We start from the raw sequence: 18,370 nt of genomic DNA, 5'->3' as shown, positions 1-18,370 counted from the left end.
TCATTTGGAGCACTTGCACAGCAAGCCCACTTCCTCCAAAAATCAGACTTTTGTGATAAGGAGAAGGATGGAGAAATGCACAAGGTGGTTTTAAAGGCAGTTTAGATAAATTCATAGAGGTTAAGTCATGATGGCTCCAGTGTCAGAGGCACTATGCCTCTGAATACCAGTTGCAGGTTTCCCATAGGCATCTGGTTGGCCATTGTGAGAACAGGATACAGGACCAGATGGGTCTTTGGCCTAATCCACCAGGGCAGTGCTTTTCAACCAGTGTGCCATGGCACCCTGGGGTGCCTTGAATGATGATCAGGGGTGCTGCAGGCAACACTGGTCTCTGTCCCTCTTTCTTTCTCTGATGCCTTCTCGCATCTCTTCCTCCCAAAGGCTTGCACAGATGTTTATTGCAACAGCCCTGGCTATAAGCTTCACTTCTCTTTGGGTTGAGGCAGCTCAGAGACCAGTGACAGCAGCAGCAGCAGTAGCTACCCAAAGGACTCCCAAGGGGAGGGGAGAGGAGGCAGTGAGAACACTCCACAAGGGAGGGTGTTCGAAAAAGGGTGAGAGGCTGCCAGCGCTGCAGGCAAGGGGTGACATTACTGGGCTCCTAACCCCCACAGGAGTGCCGCAGAAAGAATGTAGTTGGTTTAGGGAGCCATGGACTCAAAAAGGTTGAAAACATCTGCACTAGGGCTATTCTTATTAATGGCTTCTGGCTGGTGATACATTTTCACTGTGGTTCTCAGACTGGAATGAATCATCTACTCATAGGTTACTTTTTTCAGATGTTGTGAAAGAACTTCACAGCAACATTAAACATACACTGCATGTGACCTTTAAAAGTTCTTATAAGACTCTTATTTATGTATGTCTTATTTATTTGAAACTTTTATAAACCACTTTCTAAACAAAAATTATTCACAGTGATATCAGTTAACAAACACTATCATCTACTACAATGTCAACCAGTACTACAATATACGTTTAAAACAGCCACAGTGTGTAATGCTTTCTAAAAAGCTAGCACAGAAACAACAACCAGCCCTAAACCAATTGTAAATAAATCACACCACCATTTCTGAGGCCCAGTTTACATCAGCTACTAAAAGATGTGGGTCTTCAAGGCCCAGCTGAAAATGCCAAGGGATTATTTTGATTTACTTTGGATCAATCCTTCATAACAAAATCTACAAGATGACACTTGAGGCTCAAGCAGGTAACTTGAGTAAACCTAAGAACACTTTAACAAGATATTGAGTATTCTGGAAATAAAATTTCCTTGACAGAAAGTTTTTAAAAGTGCAGAGGTGGTGCTTTTGTTTTTGTTTTTGAAAAGGTGTTTAATGTCACTGAACGTAGCAAAGGAACTGCTGAATGAGAGACTGAGTAGGCAACTGGGCTACCATCATTATTCTACAGTAGCTGCACAGTACAAATCACATTCCCTTCATGGTGGTCTCTACCCCGATAACCCAGATGCCCTCCAGCTGCATACAGAGCTCGTCAGCAAGTAATGACAGCCATCCTGCAGAAGAAACTGAAATGTTCGGGAGGAAGAGGCCCACATTTCCCATCACATTTCACATATAAGGCCTGCTGGCTGAAGAATGTAAGGTGGGCCACTGGTTTGACTCTTACTCATTCGTATACAAACAGGCAGAGGGCTCAGCCACAGAATCCATTCTCACTATAAAGTGAAGAGCCCAGGAATAGGTGAGGTAATCACCCAGGAAAGTGCCTCTGAGCATGTGCAGAGCACTTTCCCCCCTAAACAACCACCACCAGTTTCTACATATTTAGGGGTAAGGAATAAAGACTGTGATGTAGATGGCACATCTCTCAGGCACGCTTGAGCCGTGGCACACCTCTTTGTAGAAAGGAAGAAATGCACATAGCAGTCTTCATTATCTCAACCTGAGCAGGCGCATCTACTAAGTCTGATTCAAGAAGTCAGTGGCAGTTGAATGTGGTGATACTGCAAAGCCATCACATTCTTAGCTTACCATGCGCAGGCATCTCCCTGTCCCCCATATGCATACATTTGAATGGCCATAAAAGTATATCCTCTGTAGTTCCGCCACCTACATCCCAACTTATTTACAAGTTCAGCCAAACATGGCTCTGTATATAGAATGTTTCCATATTGGTAGAAGAATGCAGAGCATTAGCTGGAAAGAGAGTATCAGGCTAGACAGTGCTGCATGCCAGATGCAGGGAATCTGCCAAAGAATAGCAGAAAATGCTTATAAATCTGGCACGATTTAAAATGAACCCACCAACCACCTCTACTACTCACACAGAGAAAGAAATCCTGAAATGCACACACACACACACACACACACACACACACACACACATATATATACCGTATTTTTCGCCCCATAAGACGCACTTTTTCCCCTCCAAAAATGAAGGGAAAATCTGGGTGCGTCTTATGGGGCGAATGCAGGCTTTCGCTGAAGCTTGAAGAGCGAGAGGGGTCGGTGCGCACCGACACCTCTCGCTCTCCAGGCTTCAGGAAGATATCCGCCGCCCAGGCAGCCCTGTGGGAGGTCCCACAGGGTTGCCTAGGCTGCGGATAGCAGCCTGCTTCTCGGAGCGTCGGGCGCCCTGAAGGCAGAGCGCCCGACGCTTCGGGAACAAGTCCGCCGCCCAGGCAGCCCTGTGGGAGGTCCCACAGGGTTGCCTAGGCTGCGGATAGCAGCCTGCTTCTCGGAGCGTCGGGCGCCCTGAAGGCAGGGTGCGCAAGGCTTGGGGCGGCAGCGGACTGCTTGCGCGCACCTAGAAGCTTGGGGCGTGCTGAGGTCAGCGCGCCCCAAGCTTCTGCATGCCGGCAAGCAGTCCGCTGCCGCCCCAAGCCTCCCGCACCCGGCAGGAGGTCCCGCCGGGTGCGCAAGGTTTGGGGCGGCAGCGGACTGCTTGCGCGCACCTAGAAGCTTGGGGCGTGCTGAGGTCAGCGCGCCCCAAGCTTCTGCATGCCGGCAAGCAGTCCGCTGCCGCCCCAAGCCTCCCGCACCCGGCAGGAGGTCCCGCCGGGTGCGCAAGGCTTGGGGCGGCAGCGGACTGCTTGCCGGCACGCAGAAGCTTGGGGCGCGCTGAGCTCCGCACGCCCCAAGCTCCTGGTGTAGCGCAGCGCACCTGGGGGGGAAATAAAAATTTTTTCCTTCATTTCCCCCCCTAAAATCTAGGTGCGTCTTATGGGCCGGTGCGTCTTATGGGGCGAAAAATACGGTATATATATATATATATATATATATATATATATATATATATATATATAAACATATCACCAAATGGCACCTTAAACCTAGGTTACGGTCACCACAACAGAATGTCTATGTGCTATTCCCACCCCTCAGTGAGATTTGTTGTTATTAATTTCATTTCTATACCGCTTTATATTTTAAACACATTATATTTACAACACATTAAAACAAACCAGCCAATCCAGAAAAAAACAAATTCAAGCTTCAAGGGAAATATTTCAGATTCTTCTCTGAGTGTCATTTTGTTTTCCCCATATTTATTTACCTACTTAATTTATATAGCTGACCCTTAACAGAAGTACTCTAGGAAGCCAGTCTGGTGTAGGGGTTAGAGTGTCAGTCTAAGACTTGGGAGTTCAGGGTTCAAATCCTCACTCAGTCATGAAGCTCACTGGGTGACCTTGGGCCAGTCACAGCCCCTTAACCAACTCACAGGGTTGTTTTAGGGATTGAGGAGAGGGGTGAACCATGTACTCCTTGGAGAAAAAAGTGGGATAGAAATGCAATAAATAGAGACGCAGGTGGTGCTGTGGATTAAACCACAGAGCCTAGGACTTGCCGATGGAGAAGGTCGGTGGTTCGAATCCCTGCAATGGGGTGAGCCCCCGTTGCTCAGTCCCTGCTCCTGCCAACCTATCAGTTCGAAATCACATCAAAGTGCAAGTAGATAAATAGGTACCGCTCCAGTGGGAAGGTAAACGGCATTTCCGTGCGCTGCTCTGGTTCGCCAGAAGTGGCTTAGTCATGCTGGCCACATGACGCGGAACCTGTATGCCGGCTCCCTCAGCCAATAAAGCGAGATGAGCCCCGCAACCCCAAAGTCAGTCATGACTGGACCTAAGGGTCAGGGGTCCCTTTACCTTTACCTGCTTAGCTGCTTAAGAAAGCTGGAGGGGCCAAACAGCTGGAGATGTAAGTCACCAGCTTGGCATCCACATGGTCACAACTGGACCTGCACCAGTTGCAAAATGTGCCTGACGCCTGCGGAATTTTGAACACCGAATACATCAGTCTGTCCAGCAATGAGTATAAAAGCAAATGTATTCTCTCTCCCCTACCTTAGCCACCTAAAGCTGTGTACACACCATACTTCTGAAGCACATTTGAAGCACATGGAGTCCTCCCCAAGAATCCTAGGAACAGTAATTGCCCTCTCAAAAGACTACAATCCCTAGCATCCTTAACTACTGTTCCTAGGATTCTTTGCTTGGAGAGGTGGCTTTAAAGTGGTATATTTGTGTGTAAATGCCTGTAAACTCAGGTGAATTTTGTGAATGTCTGAAAATAGAAACCTGACATTGCACTGCATTTTGGACATACCAACGGAAGGCTGAAAAATCACATTTAGATAGCTACATGTGAGGTCTGCCACAAAATGTTGCAGCGTGGTAGACACATACCTACTACAGATACTATTACTTGAACAGGCACATATCTGTAGCAGGTTATGCCTACCCTCTGTCTGCATTCAAGACATATATAATGCCATGATCCCCCTTTTCCTCTCTGACAGCTCCTTCAACCACTTAGCCAATTCTGTATCTATTTTAGCATTACTCTCATTAGTTCTATTATTAACTTCAGAAATATGATTTCTGGTATAAACATTTATCTGTGTTTTCTTTTGCACTGTTCCATTAATCTGATTTTTAGCCCCTGCCAGATTCAGTAAAACGTGCAGAGATGCAATGAGCTTAGTTCAGTACATAAGGAAGTCATCTTTAAAACAAGTCTCTCTGGGGATCTCTTTTGGATATGATGTCATTTTTCTTTCCCCTCCCCATTACAAATATAGCACTGATCTCCTCTATGCTGCTTCTGGACTTGCTGTGTTGGATACAGCCTTCTATTAGATTTCTGAAAACCTCTTATCATTTAATTTTGGAGACTCTCTTAATTTCACATTCCTATTCTCCACCCAGTCATTTCTTGCTACCTAACTCCTTCTAATTCTGGAAGTCAGTTAGCATTGTGGAAACTTACTGGCCAATAATTATTGGATTTATTACTTCATCTCTTCTGCGGAGTAGGATTTAACACTCAATTTCCAATTAATAATAACAGCAATAACAACACTTGATTTCCAATTAGCAATTTACCCTACAGCTATCAAATTGGTTTTAGAACACCTGAAGAATGGCTTGTGATGCTAACCTTTAACTTTGAGAAGCAATGGTAAAACATACTTGCTTGCCTGGTATTCCTAGGATCTTAGTATTAAGGGTAGCTAGCATAGCACCTTCCAGAGGCTGTTGGGCTCCAACTCCCATCAGCCTCAACTGGCATTCCCCAGAGTAAGGGATTATGGGAGTCATAGTCTGACAGCATTTGGATGACACCACATTGACTCTATGGAACAGGAGTGGACAAAGACTCACTCTCTGTAAGGGTGATCTGCAGCTGTGAGATCACTTTGCACTTTTTGGATTTATTCAGCAAACTCAGAGCCACAGGTTCCACAATTCCCACATGGAAGGGGCTTCCAAGTAACACATGTAAATTATGTCAGGCATACAAGGATTTAGCTATATGCAACTGGGAGCCGTGTATATGCAGCATATGATCTGCACACAGGCTTCACTCTTTCCAACATGGCGTTGGCTAAAGGAGGAATGAGCGATTCATGGCTAATCCAGCACACACTATGCATTGCCCCTCTCAGCACTAATGGAGAAAGTTTTGATAATACTTCTAGAAAAAGGAGCACAGGAAATACCATAACCCTCCATTTTCCCCAGGCATCCACAACTCTTGTACAATTTAGCAAAGAGGAAAAGAAATGAAAATCCAGCAGCAAGCTGCAGTCCCACACTAGGAAGAGATGACACAATAGCAACTGCTCCAGAACCCATTTGTGATGTTTCACCAGAACAGCCCTTGAAGGACAATTGCAGAATCTACATTGTTATCCAAGTTTATTGCATGAATATGAAAAAAAACATGTGACATAGCTGCTATTATTACTATCATTTCAGTTCACTTTTGAAACAATTGAAAGCAAAGAATCATGCCGATCAGAACTTTCTATTCCTTCTTAAGAAACTATTTGTTCTCCCACAGAAGCAACAATGTGAAACAGAGAAAGTAACAATGGTGAAACTTCCTGCTGTAAAAAACTGGTTAGAAACAGCTCTTGCCTATAAAATCCTCACTCCTCATTCCATTTTGGCCTTGTTTATCTATGCTTGTGACCTTCCAAGTAACTATCATTTTAAAATATATTGCTGCATGAAAAGGCATCTTGCAGCCCAATCCTATGAATGCTTACTTTGAAGTAAACTGTACTGAATTAAATGACACTTCATATTCTCAGTAGGTAGCAGAGTAGTGAAAAATTCAAACATTCCTCCCAAGGTCTGAGAGGCTCCTTTGAAGCAAAGACCTTTACTGAAGTTTAACATTCCAGTGAGTGTTTACAATATGAGCAACTGAGGCAAAGGGGAGAATGCAAATATTTGGAATTAATTTTCCCGAATTTTTCCGTAGCCAAATTGCCAACACAAAGGCAACCTGCTAAGTTCTTACTAACAGGGTTACTCATTTCGTAGGCCCAGAACAAACGATTGCTCACTGAGAAACATGTTAGCACACTACCACAAACTAAAGGGTGCAATCTAAACTCCAACCCATAATAAATGGAAACAATGTTTAACTCTATCATTACCCATTATTATACCAAGCAAAGAAAGAGGATGCACTTTTACCAAAAAAGAGTACGAATAATTTGTGCTTGCTGCCTTAATTGGTCAGCCAAAACCCACTTGGTCCAATGTTGGCAAAAAAAAAAGTAAGGAGACCTAATTTCAGCTGCAGATCTATATATACTGTATTATCAAATCTACTCCCCATCTATGTGTGTAACACACAGTCTGGTTGTGACATTAGTTTGCTTCTAGCAATTCAGCTTTCCATGTTATAGAAATTTCTTTTGTGCATGATTCACATAAGGATCGTGCTGAAATCACATTGATGTCACTCCTCTAATTCCAGAGAATGGTTGTCACTTATGGTCACACTGATTCAAAAGCAATGATTGAGAAGAACCAGAATGAACTTTCCCCCAAAACTTCCACTAAGCATCCAAAAGGAAGTGGAAGGCAATGCAAAGGAAAATGGGCATTGTTTATGTTGTCACTGCTTGACCCACAGAATACTAATTTCACCCTTCCTGTAGTTTAGCAACTCAGCAGTTCCTGTATCTCTGTGAGGGGTAAACTACAGTTCCCCAGATACTTTGGGGGAAAGGTATGGAGTGTACACAGAGATGAAGTGTTCCATTAGTTCAAAAAGTGCATAGTTTCTCAACCCAAGTTGACCCAATAAAAAATCCCTTCCTTCTCAGAAATCAGTGCAGTGGTGCCTTTGTATATGCTAAATCATGTGTACACAAATGAAAGGGGAGCTAACAGGACTCTCAGAAGGCAAGACAATATATGCAAGTTAAGACAGATGGCATTTCCTGTTCCATTAGTCATTCCTGTTACCGTATTCAGAGAGTAAATCAGGTTAATTGACACAGCTGACATAAATATGCCTTTTTACAACTGCATAAAATAATAACTAAGAAACCCTAGCTTGAGATGACAAAACCTATTCTTTGTAACTTTGACCTAAGTAGGAACTTTAGTCTATCACATATCTTAGCTTTCACTTCAGGGGTAATTATTATTATTATTATTATTATTATTATTATTATTATTATTATTATTATATATGTATGCCCAATCACTTTACTTTTAGTTACTGGTCCTGATCCAGAGAAACACAAATTATAGCAGGATGCTGTGCTCAAGCCACTGTGCTCTTGTTTTGCTTAATAGCTGAGCTGCTCTGCAGTGGGAACAGCTTCACCACAAAACCACACACAGTGCTGATTTGCTTTAGGAGGAGGGACATTAGCAGTGCACTCCTAAACTCACTTAACTGGGAGTGGTCCCCATGTACTACAATGGGATGCATTTCTTATCAGGGTGGTCAAGTGCAAATGAGGACAGGGCTCCACCAACTTTACCAGTTGTGTAGAAGAGGGAATTTTGCACAGGTCTCCTACACAACTAGCACAGGTGCAGAAACACAGTTCTCTTTTGCACCTAGCTACCCTACCTATGAGTAAATATGCTGTAAGAATTTGAGGCCATTCACAAGGTATGTTATTCATGGAATGACGGGCAGAGTAGAAGAGATGTAACAAAAAGAGTTAAACATTGGTTAAAATGAAGCAAAGCACAACAATAGGGAAATAAAAACAAATTATGAAATCTGGGAAGGATAGAGATTATCACATTTTTGTTCTGAATTAAACTGGATTAAATATCAGGTGCTGGCTATTAGTATTATTGGATTTATTCATTCCTTCATACAACTAGGCAAGAAAAATCAGAGACATCTAGGCAGATTGACACAACACTCCACATTTTGCAGATACTCGGTCTTGATCCATTTTAGCTTGTTTTTAAAATGTTAATTCATCCTAGCAAGGAAAAAGAAGTGGTAATGTTTTTCCCATATCTATGGAGCGCTATAGCTCAGTAGCAGAGCACATGCTCTACTACTAGGTTCAGTCCCTGACATCTCCAGGTAAGTCTGGAAACAACTTCTGCTCAATACATTCAAGAGCTGTTCCCAGTCAATGTAGACCATACTGAGATAGATGGGCCAATGGTTTGATTTGGTATAAAGCTGTTTCCTACATTGCTATTTGTTTAAGGAAGGGGTAGCTAACCTGCAGCCCTCCAGAGTGTTGCTAGGACACAACTCCCATCATCCCTGGCCATTGGCCATGTTGACTGAGGTTGATGGGATCAGCACCTAGAAGGCCATCCGTTTCCCACCTCTGCTTTGAGGGAAAATGTGACAGACAGCTGTACTTAAAACAGGTATTGGGTAGCATGACCAATTTTATGAGTGTGCTTAATAGATAAAAAATCTCCTGTTATTAACCCAGGAGAAGTTTAGAATCAAACCAGGTTGCCCTTACCTGGCCTAGCTAACTCCACTCACATAGTCCAAACCCCAATTCTCCATCCTGACAGTTAGTCCCTATAGATCCTCACTGACAAATAGTCCCTATCTGAAACCACTCAGACAGTAAGAGACCCCATCTGCCCACACTGAAAGAAAGTCCCTCTGTGACTATTAAATTGTAAGCTTCTCCACTTAAAAACTCCTCTCTCTCTCTCTCTCTCTCTCTCTCTTCTCTGATTGGCTTTCAATGTTTGCTGGGTTGCCAGGATGATCCAAGGTCTGTTCATCACAGAATGTTCTCACAATTCTGTTTTAATCCACATCTTATATTCTGAAATAATTGCCATGAGTTGTTCACATAATACAAATGCAGATTAGAACAGTCAACAAACTCTTTATATACTATTCAAAAAAGAGCACTCCCCCATGTGCCTTTATTATTCTGTAGCACAATACAAACCATGGTGATGGTTAAATGAACAGCACCTGAATGAGCTGCAATCAACACTGTCAATTCAAATCTCACCCCAACCCCAAATTTGCTAGGTGACCTTAAGCAACCCATCATTTCTTGGCTTAAAATCAATGTTTTATGTATCATGTGAATCTGCTGGTTCAAGAGTCAGGGGAGACACAAGCATCTCACTAGGCAAGTTCAAGACCTGAACACTACCCAAAGTAGCCTTTAGGATCCCAGGGAAAATCTGGTACTATTTCACTTAACAATACTTATTTTCTTCCACTAAGGAAAGGGTTGCTCTTATGGGGCAGATCATTATGAACTAGGCAGAATGAAGAATATATATGCATAGTTAAGTATGTTCTGTGTTCATTCAAATATAGTTACTGTCATCATTATATCCAGGACATGAGCTGATATACTGAAACACTGTATCTAAAAGTGCATTTCAGTGATAGAATAGGACCAAAAGAGTTTGTAACAGCTTCCAGTTATTCTTCTGGCTTGTGTGTGACCTCATTGCACCCTTGACTAAGCAAGACAAGCACTTAGTTACAGCCCAGACTCAGATCCGGACATCAGAGGCATTCTGAGGGGGGCGGGGGGGCAGTCTGACCCAGGTGCCATTCCAAAGGGAGGGTGACAAAAGGTCGATCACCACGCAGCCCCTGGGATGCGCACCACGCCCCCTGGGATGAGTACTGCTCCAGGTACCAGAGCAGGTTGCTTCGCCTCTGCCCGACGTCTGATTTCCCACTCACACCACCTATAAAAGTTGTTCCCAACCCACCCACCCCTAATCCACTCTACACACACACAACTTTTCCAGGTCCAAGAGGCTGCTTCCCCAGGAGATACAAGACTTAAAGCAGAGCAGTCAGAAGTACAGTTCACTGCGTTCAGTAGAACTTGCTTTCAAGTAAGCATGCATAGGAGGACTGCACCCTTAGCTCAAGTTATAGCTGCAAGAATTAAAGAACAGGAAGAGGAATTAGTTGTGGTCTCTGCTAATATTATTCACCTTTCCTTCAAGGAGTTCAAGGTGCCATGCATGGTTTTCCGCCTCCCCATGTTTTTCTCACAATAGCCCTGTTAGGTACTGACTGCCCCAAGGTCACCAGAGAGCTTCATGGCTGAGTGGGGATTTGAACCCTGGTCTCTAAGGTCCAAGTTCAACATTTTAAACCACTATGCCCTGCTGGCTTCCCTCCATCCATCTCTGTATGAGGGCTGAAAAGTTAGGGTTTGGAACTTTGTGGTAAGAATAAGGAAGACTTGCTGAACTTTCCATTTCCATCTGATGCAGGTGGTTTGGAGTTGGGAGCAGAAGGCCCCTTTACTTTCAGCTTAGTACATAGCACTAAGTTACCCCCAGAGTCCAGACACAGCATGCCATGGAGAGGCAGATTTTCATTATACTGTATCACATTATACTGCATCAAATAGGAAGCAGAAATCCCAGAACGAAACAAGGATGGGGAACACGACAAGTTAGCCAAACTCAGTGTTACACCATGGCTGGCAATGTCCCTTTGTATCCAAATGTCCATTTTCTAACTATTATCCGTGGCTAACCATCCTAGACTGAGGAGGAGGTGGAGGGAGGGAGAGAAGGAAGGAAGGAAGGAGCTGCTTTGTCATTTGTTTGTAAAATTCAATATACAGTAATGCTGTCTTTTGTGGTATGTCGTTTGGGTGTCAGTACTCATTAATTTCTATATCTGACTAAATAATAGCGGATGGGTCCAGATATCAATAACATTTATAGGCAGATCCCAGGAATCAAAAGAATCTTTTTTTAAAAAAAGTTTTCTTCCCAGACGTGTTATCGGTGAGGAACAGCTGGCGAAAGGGGTGAGCACGGTGCGTAAGCGCCACCTATCCTCCTAAACCGGACAGTGCAAGTCGATTTATGGGAAGGGGAGAAAGAATACGCTCCCTCCTTCCTCATCTCGAAGTTGCCCTGAACCCCCTCCAAGCAAAGAGCTAGAAAATACCCCGAAACAACCCGAACATTACGAGCAAGCAAGCAAAGTCCGAGCCCCGGGTCGCATGCAAGGAAGACCCAAACGTGGATCTCCGGGGGGGACTCGCCTGCCCGGCGTCCCTCCTCTTGCCTTCGCGCCGAGGTGAATCCATTGTTCTTCCCAGAGAACTGCCGGGCGCTCGCCCCGTTCAAACGCCGTCTCAGCCACAGAGACGCAGGCAGCCCTTTTCCTGAGGAGCAGAGAAGAGCACCGCCGAAGAAGGTTCTCCCCTCCCCATCCCCTGGAAAAAGCGAAACCCGAAGCCTTCCAGATGGCAACTGCAATCGCCTCCTGGGCTCTCCCGTGTGTAGGAAACGAGAGAGACCCTCTCGGGCCGCCCCGCCAGCCGGAGCCCGGCGTCTCTCCTTCTCCCTTACCTGGGCTGCTGCCCTGCGCTGGAAGAAGTGCAGATGTCGAGTCCAGCTGTTGCAGCTCGCCGGAGATCGCCTCCAGTTCTGATCTCTTCGCTTGGCCAGATGCAACTCTCTCTCTCTCTCTTCTGCCCCCCTCAACCTCCCTCGCTTTTTTTTTTTCCTAAAAGAGAATCTGGAAACGCGCGGGGGGAGGGGAGGGCGAGACAGAGAAATATGCCAAGACAGGAAGTGGAGACAGCGAGGGCCAGTGCGGGAGATTAATGGGAACCAGTAACCCGGCGGCCGGCAACGAAAGCGGCTCCCTGGGGCGAGAGGGCTTCTGCCGCAGCCAGCCTTAGCCCACAACGGCAGAGGGGGCGGCGGGCGGCCCAGAGCGGGAAGCCCCGGCCGTCGCCAGACCACGGCCAGCTTCCCAACTTCCTCTCTCCCTCAGACTCTCATCCCAAGGAAACGGGGGGCGGGGGACTATTCTCCGCTCTTGGCTCACAGGATCAAGCTGGAACTGGGAGGAAGGGGTCTCCAGCCCCCGAGCTTCGTGCCAGGAGTCTGTTTACTGGGTTTTCACGGGGTCTCTGTGTGGGGGGGTCACGAGTGGCGCTCACCACTGGCTTGCTCTGAGGCGAACGAAAGAGCGTGAGAAGCCACTCGCGACCGGCCCCCGATCCAGCCCTGACACACACACCCCCCTCCCCGCGCGGCCATCGCAATAAAAGCTCTCCCTGGTGAGGAGCATCTGGTTCCAATCACGAGAAAAAAGTGGATCGCTTCCTATGCATGAAAACGGGGAGGGGGGCCCTCGTTGGAGCCGCCGGCAGCTTTTAAGTTTCCTCGCTCGCCGTTCACCCTTTGGAGACGCCGGGTTCTCCTTCATTTTTTTTGCGCGCCAACGCGAGTTCCGGTTCACACTGCCGGGCGCCCTCTCGCCCCCCGCAAGATCTTGGTTGATCAGTTATTTGACGACCAAGTCGCTCCATATCAAAGGATCCTAAGAGTTGGGAGGGACCTCCAAGGTCATCTATTGTCACCCGCCAGGAAAATCTGCTGTGTTAGTAGCATCCCTGATAGGTGCTCAGCCAGCCTCTGCTTAAAAATATATCTCTTTAGGAGAATCCACCGCCTTCAGGGCTGCCAACCCTGTTGGACCCAGGGGCACATTTGCAGATCAGGAAAAAAATCATGTGAATAAATCAAACATTATATTAGCTATACTGGGTGTATGGAATGTTAGGGGCAGGGTAGTACCTCTGGTGGGGGACGCATCGTGCTCTTCTGGGGTAGCTTGTCCACCTTTGGTCCCCACCTTGCACTCAGCTCTCATCTCCTAGAAGCTGTCGGCATGTGACAGCGGCCACACACCCCAGAATGGCTTCGACTGGCCAGGTAAACCAGGTGAGGATGGCTGATGGGTCTCAAACTCTCAGTGAGTTAAGGACTTCCCTTGCCTGCGAAGACAGGCTCTGGCAGATTGAGCGGACGAGGCCAGTAGTGGGTCCAGTGGTCAAGAAGGCAGTTTCTGCATGCGTTGTAGAGGGAAGTGAGGGGCAGATGAGGCTTGTCAACCTGAGAAGGTAGCCCACCTAGGAGAAGGAAAAGTCTGATCCTAAACCACCACTGCCTTGCGGGATATCTTCGAAAGAATAAAAGGCTAAGGAGCAAACCCTACATAAAGCTGGAGTGGTGTCTCTAAGTCAGTTGGATGGTGCCTTGTATGTCTCCTTCCAGCAACTTCTGCAGCTATAAAGGTAAAGATACCCCTGCTTGAAGGCCAGTCGTGTCCGACTCTAGGGTTGTGCGCCCATCTCACTTAAGAGGCCGGGGGCCAGCGCTTTCCAAAGACATTTCCGGGTCACGTGGCCAGCATGACGAGCTGCTCTGGCGAGCCTGCACCGCGCAGCACACGGAAACACCGTTTACCTTCCCGCTATAAAGCGGTATCTATTTATCTACTTGCACTTAGGGGTGCTTTTGAACTGCTAGGTGGGCAGGAGCTGGGACCAAAAGACGGGAGCTCACCCCACCGCGGGGATTCGAACCGCCGACTATACGATCGGCAAGTCCTAGGCGCTGAGGATTTACCCACAGCGCCACCCGCGTCCCTGCTAAGATGCAGCTAAGATGGCGCCAAATGTATTGCTCTGCTTTCCTTTGGGCCACATCAGTGAAGTAGAGAGAGGGATCTTGTTGTCTGGGCAGCCCAGGACCTCCATACACACTGCCCAGGCTTGCACCCTGGGAGGTCACATTGGTGCTGCTAATGCAGCAGTTTGACTTCACCTCTGGAGGCACACTCCATTGTCTCTCGAGACAGATGGATGCCAACAATATTGGCTACAACAGAATGCAGCTTTCAATTCTAATTTCAGGGAGGTGAGGGCATCCTGTGGGAATCTGCTGGTGCCACATTTGCAGTGCCTGAAAGGTGTACTTTTTATGTATGGCTCCAAGCATCTCTTGATCATTCTTCAGAAGAATGAAGAGATGCAGGGCAGGGCAAAGCAGAACTTTCTGGCATCTCTGTAGTCCTATGGATTAGGCACTTTTAAAAAGAAGTGTGTCTTTGGCCATTTTCACATGTTCTAGAGAACTGCACAAAGGTACTTCAGGGGCATGTGGGCCAGCAGTCATCTTCCTGCTTATTTTCTATCCTTCTTACTCCAAACTTTCCTCCTCCCCATCTTATGCCAAGTTTGTCCCATTGTACCTACTCACTACAGATACCTTACCAAACACTTTAGACCTGACTTTCACCAAATCAGAACCTAGTGACTTCATAAATCCTACATACCCTCCAACATTTTACAGATGAAAACACATACACATTTGAGTGCTTACACCACTGTTTTCACACCAAGGACTGCTTGCTTGAGCACATGTATGTGAGCTCACAAACACATCACTAGGTGCCTTCTATACAGCAATCTTCAGAAATCATCTGTCCTGCCCTGTTTTCTGAATCAAGTGTGTGAGTAAACTGATCGTATCCATTTCCTTTTTTAAAAGGCTGTTTAATAGAATAATTATAATCTCACAATGGACCTGGTTGCACTTCTTTTTTTATATATATAATAATATTTTATTAAGATTTTCACAAAAAGAAATTAACATCCACAAAAAAGAAAACAACAGAAAAAACAAGCAACAAACATCAAAAGCAGAAAATCAGAAAAAAAGAAAAATACAGAAAGAAAAAAAATTTTTTTGCATAAAAAAGAACACTTTTTTACATTAATACCTTTCAAGACCTTATTTTTATTACTTCCACCCGCCTTCCCTTCTTGTATTCTACTGACCTGGTTGCACTTCTTATGGAAAACTACAGCATTAAAAAGTTGAACAACATTTACTACTTGGATAAGCAGTTACTGGTGGCTGGAAGATTAAACTACTTCACATGAACATGCACACTAGCAGATTTTTGTTTTAGAAAAAGACCATCATCTCTAACGTTTCCACAGAAGACAAAATAAGGACTACTACAGGCCAGTCACTAGTATAGGCTGGTCTACCCCTAGGCAGAGTGAGGTGGTCTCCTCAGGTAGGTGATTGTTAAAAGGCAGCAAACTGATGGTTGGTTACACTCACACTCTCTCCCTATCTATCTATCTATATATATCTATCTATATATATATATATATATATATATATATATATATACTGTGAGGAGGAGAGGCACTTGTAGGATTTTATACCTCAGGCACTGTTTTGCCAAAGGCAAAAAGGGCTCTTTATTAAGGATCTCTGGAACAAAGGCCAAACACAAGGAATGAATAAAGTCTTAAATGTATTGAGTAGCAGGCTTATCATACACAAGAATAATATAGACTAACATACCAGGCAAACAGCAATCCTACTTTTTCTGCTGGGAGTCCCAGGGATGTAGCAGCAGAGTAGACCTCAGGCTGCCAGGCTATACAGCACCAATATCCCATTTAGGCCTGCACCCCACTCTGACTCAAACCCTGTGTTTTTTTTATACCATAGTCTGCCCCAAGTCATGAGGCTTAATTGCTAAGCTACCTTCACAAGGCTTGGGGGGGGGGGTCGCAGGATATAGGAAAGCAAGTAATTGATGTAACACTCTGTTATCTGTGCACAAGGAGCCCTCCTGTGAGCACAGCATGACAAGGAGTCAGCATTACAATCACTACTGCTGAGCTTAGGAGAGTGGTGAAACCCTGCTTCCATATGGTGATATGAAGGGTTAAGTGTGCAAGGCCACCTCCATCATCTGCATTTCCACTGCATTCAGTGTTATGAACGTACCAGGGAGATATGGGTCAATGGATGCCCTCTAAGCATAAGAGACAAATCATATCCTAAATGATGTGCAACCAGAATACTGTTCTGGATGTCTACTTTGTGTCAGATGCCTAGCTTAAGCCATCATGATGGTTGATATACATACACTTCTTGGTCAGTCCTGTACTCTTGTGTTTCAACTTCTATAGACCAATGAATAGATAGTGGGATTGGCCTAAACAGTTTTGGGAATATTGCTGAGCCTGGAAACAACAGTTTTAAGAATTGAGCCCAGATCCATATGGTCCCAGTCCACTGCACTGCTTGTTCACCAGTATTAAATGTAACCAGCTGTAACAGCACCAATCATCTGTTGCAGTTGATGGAGGACAGAGGAAGTGTAGAGGTGCTCAGCCCTGACTCCTGTTCCCCCAAACAAATGACTATTGCTGTCAGAGCAGATGATAACCATCTATTAGGGACCATGTACACAAATCTGATGCCAGAAAGGCATCATACAAGAGTCTCCGATAGGAATCCTAGGTATGAGATGCTTGATCTAAAGCCTTTGCTGTATACAGTGGTACCTCAGGTTAAGTACTTAATTCGTTGCGGAGGTCCGTACTTAACCTGAAACTGTTCTTAACCTGAAGCACCACTTTAGCTAATGGGGCCTTCTGCTGTCGCTGCGCCGCCGGAGCACGATTTCTGTTCTCATCCTGAAGCAAAGTTCTTAACCTGAAGCACTATTTCTGGGTTAGCAGAGTCTGTAACCTGAAGCGTATGTAACCTGAAAGCGTATGTAACCCGAGGTACCACTGTATAAGAAACACATCCAACAAGGCAATGTGAACACATGAATCTGTTTCCATGTGCAGATTTTTCTTTTTGCTCAGTGCTTGCACATCTATACCTATTTAATGCTTAAGATGCTTTAAAAGACTTCCTTTCAAACTTCATTCATTGTAAAGACCTATTCACACTTATTTTGCCATAAGGCCCATTAGAAACAGAGGGACTTACTCAAGTAAACATACTGTACATAAAACTGAATTTTACTAAAGTCTTTGTTAATACTAATACTTGTACACTAATACTTGTGAGAACACTTGCCAAATGTAGAGAGGTGTCTGAGTTGAACCTGGCAACACACATACCACAATCCTATGCATGTTTACTCAGAAATAAGCCCCAGTGTGTTCAAAAGGGCTTACTCTGGTAAATTGGAATAGGATTGCAGCCTAATAGGAACTAAGAATTGTCCAAAATCCATTGCCTAAAACAGCTGCCAAAGCCCTTTCAAAACAAAATTCCAGTAGGGTGCCTTCCTTCCCCACGTTTTTGCATTATTACACAAAGCAAACAGAATTAAGATCATGATAAATATTTTAGCAGTTGTCTTGTTGCTTAACATCAGGTTTTCTGTTCTGAATCCTTTTTCAGCAATTACTCAGGCATGTTCTTGTGCTTTGCAGAATTAGGATCTTAGCTGGTCATGTCTCCCCACCCTCAAGCAATACAGGAAATGGTTGTTTATTATAGAATAAATCTCTGGCAAACAGCTGGCTGTGGCTCTAATGAAGCAACTTGGGTATGATGATTATAAAATGTAAACAGAAAGTGGGTCATATTCCCCATTTGCTGGAAAGATGACAGATGATACTGCCCAAGACCTTCTGGCTGCCTGAATGTCTGTTGTAGCTTCACTTCATTGGGGAGGAAATAATGTATAATGATGGCATTCATTATTATGTTAATAATGAATAGTAATAGTAACAATAATGTTTATTATTGCTATCGTTATTATTTCCCCTATTTTTTCTTTTCCAGGAGTAATTTAACATTGCTCCCAATAGAAGAGAGAAGTTTCTATCTAATTCGCCCACAAGGGTTTCATCCTGGCATAGAAAAGGATTAGAGAATAATAATAGAGGAATTGATTCACATGCATTAGAGGGTTAAACCTGGCATCTTCAGAGATCAAGCTGGAGGAATAAAATATCAGAAGATATGGAAACCTCAGAATGTATAGCAGAACTGCGG

General features: G+C 44.8%; 1 protein-coding gene across 1 annotated transcript in view; it reads right to left on the bottom strand.

Moving 5' to 3' along the window:
* Positions 1-12,230, bottom strand: part of DENND2B (DENN domain containing 2B) — a 163,317-nt gene extending 151,087 nt beyond the window's left edge. The window contains exon 1 of the mRNA XM_081210971.1: positions 12,092-12,230. The gene's annotated coding sequence lies outside the window, so the exon portion shown is untranslated. The remainder of the gene's footprint in view (positions 1-12,091) is intronic.
* Between the last annotated feature and the right edge of the window lie 6,140 nt (positions 12,231-18,370).

This window comes from Podarcis bocagei, assembly GCF_964188305.1.
Source record: "Podarcis bocagei genome assembly, chromosome: 1".
NCBI classification, from domain to species: Eukaryota; Metazoa; Chordata; class Lepidosauria; order Squamata; family Lacertidae; genus Podarcis; species Podarcis bocagei.
This window is presented reverse-complemented; position numbering and strand designations above follow the sequence as displayed.